The sequence below is a fragment of the Cervus elaphus genome, chromosome 1 (genome assembly GCF_910594005.1).
Source record: "Cervus elaphus chromosome 1, mCerEla1.1, whole genome shotgun sequence".
In the NCBI taxonomy this organism is placed as follows: Eukaryota; Metazoa; Chordata; class Mammalia; order Artiodactyla; family Cervidae; genus Cervus; species Cervus elaphus.
This window is the reverse complement of record NC_057815.1, coordinates 59,289,515-59,291,920: the sequence shown is the minus strand read 5'-3', so window position 1 is coordinate 59,291,920 and position 2,406 is coordinate 59,289,515. Positions and strand designations below refer to the sequence as shown.

General features: G+C 41.5%; 1 pseudogene; it reads right to left on the bottom strand.

Moving 5' to 3' along the window:
• Window positions 1-541: 541 nt before the first annotated feature.
• LOC122695186 lies at window positions 542-1,474 on the bottom strand (annotated as a pseudogene).
• Between the last annotated feature and the right edge of the window lie 932 nt (window positions 1,475-2,406).

Sequence of the window (2,406 nt, the reverse complement as noted above, 5' to 3'; positions counted from 1 at the left end):
AAACAGACTCACAGACACAGAGAACAGACTTCTGGTTGCCAAGGAAGAGGAAAGGAGGAGGAGGGATAGACTAGGAGTTTGGGGTTAGCAAATCAAACCATTACACATGGAATGAATAAACAACAAGGTCTTACTGTATAGCAGAGGAAGTTATATTCAATATCCTGAGATAAGTCATAATGGAAAAGAATATAAAAATGAGTGTGTATATATATATGTATATAACTGAGTCATTTTGCTATATAGAGAAAATGAATACAACATTGTAAACCAAATATAATTCAATAAAAACAAATAAGTGAATAATTAAATAAATACAGTCTCATACATATCTCATAAATTACTTCACAGAAAGACAATTTAAAATAGCATTTGACAAGTAAAGCTACATTCTTCATTTTTCTATTAAAAGATATACTCTCCACTATGGTGGAGTCATACTTTGTCATAAGTATTTCACTTTTAGCAGAAAACTTCTGACTTTGAGGAGGAATGAATTTTGGTGTCAAGCTATAAGCTCTCCCAAGATGGTGAAGTGTGTTCACAGCATATATTTTCGTAGGACCCTCCTCAAGGCCCCCATGACCTCTTTATTCCTCAGGCTGTAGATGAGGGGGTTCAGGGCTGGGGTGACAATCGTGTAGAAGACAGAGATGATGTTGTCCTGCTTGGGGCTGTGGAGGGAACTGGGCAGAACATACATGAATGTGGCAGCTCCATAGAACATCCCGACCACAGTCAAGTGGGAAGAGCAGGTGACCAGGGCTTTCTGCCTCCCTTCATTTGAGGGCATGTGGAGCACAGTAAGTAGGATTAGTGTGTAGGAGGCAAGAATAGCAACAACAGGTGGAATCAGGAAGGTCACACCAGTCACATACAACATGAGTTCATATCTAGAGGCATCTTCACAGGCCAACTTCAATAGAGGTGGAATTTCACAGAGTAGGTGGTTGATATTCCGGGACATGCAGAAAGGGAAGTGCATGGTATACAGGATATGACATCATGCATTCAAGGAAGCCAGGACCCAGGGTGTGGACACCATGAGCCAGCAGACCCTTGGCCTCATGAGGACCATGTAGTTAAGAGGATGACAAATGGCCACATACCTGTCATAGGCCATGAAGGCCAGTAGGAGGTCCTCTGCACCACCCACTGTCAGTGCCAGAAACATCTGAAAGGCACAGCCCCCAAAGGAGATGGTGTTTTCACTGAGCAGAAAATCTATGATGGCCTTGGGAGTGACAACAGACGTGAAGAGGAGGTCCATGAGAGAGAGCTGCCCGAGCAGGAGGTACATGGGCACATGGAGCCAGACATCCACTGTGATGACCAGGAGCAGCAGGCCATTGCTGGTGAGGGCCAGCATGTACAGGACTATCATTGTAGCACAGAGCAGCTCAGGAGACCCACTGTCATTCAGAATCCCCATCAATATGAAGCCACTTCCCAGGGTGGAGTTCCAGTGCTCCATTCTGTGTTGTTTCTTTAGTTGCCTAGAACCAAGTAGATTCTTGGTGAATTTTTGTTATGATGGCTCCATAGTTTTGTAACATCAGAGGCCCTGTAGGATGGCCAATCCAATGGTAACTGATTTTTCCTCTTGATCTCTCAATTTCTGACTCTTTATATCTTGATAAGAAGAACCCATCTAGTTGGAGAATAAGCATCACAGTAATAGCTAAACAGTAAGAGGTCACTACATGAGAATATTATTCAGGATCTAAAACCGAAATATGTATCTCCCCAGAAAGATCAAATCACCTCCCTTCTAACAATAAAGCAATATTCTGACATCCATGCTTCTGATTTTTCTGGTACTTAGGTTTTAAGTATAATGTTTAATCAAATGATTTACATACCCAGTCAGTGTTCTGCATAGGCCTATTTTGAAAACAGAATACTAAAACAGGTACAGAAATGTGATTTCAATAAAGCACCTCAATATACTTCCCCAAATAACTTATGTTCACTTTGCTTACAGCGTTCAAAACTGTAGTCACAGCCTCATTAGAAGAGACAGAGTATGTCCGACTTAGTTCACTGGACCAGGCTCTCACTCTATGAGCCTAAGAGGGAAGGGATGATAGACTGTCTGAAACTAGAGACTGGTGAGTTTGAGGTACTGTCACTATTAAAGCTAAACCTTTAGGATTAATGAAAAAAAAAAAAAGGAGTCATTTTTAAACAGGTTATGATAAAATGTCAGCCTGAGATTACTTAGAAATATGACAAAAAAATAAGGACCTACTCAGGAAATTCAGATTGTTTGTTTTGGGCAGAAGTGGTAAAAGATGTCAGAAGCAAAAGAGTTTGTGTTGTATGTTGTAATCAGGCTCAATAATCCTAGCTTCTTGCACCGTATCCAGATCCCCTTCTCCCTCCTGCAGGGCCAGGGTATCCACA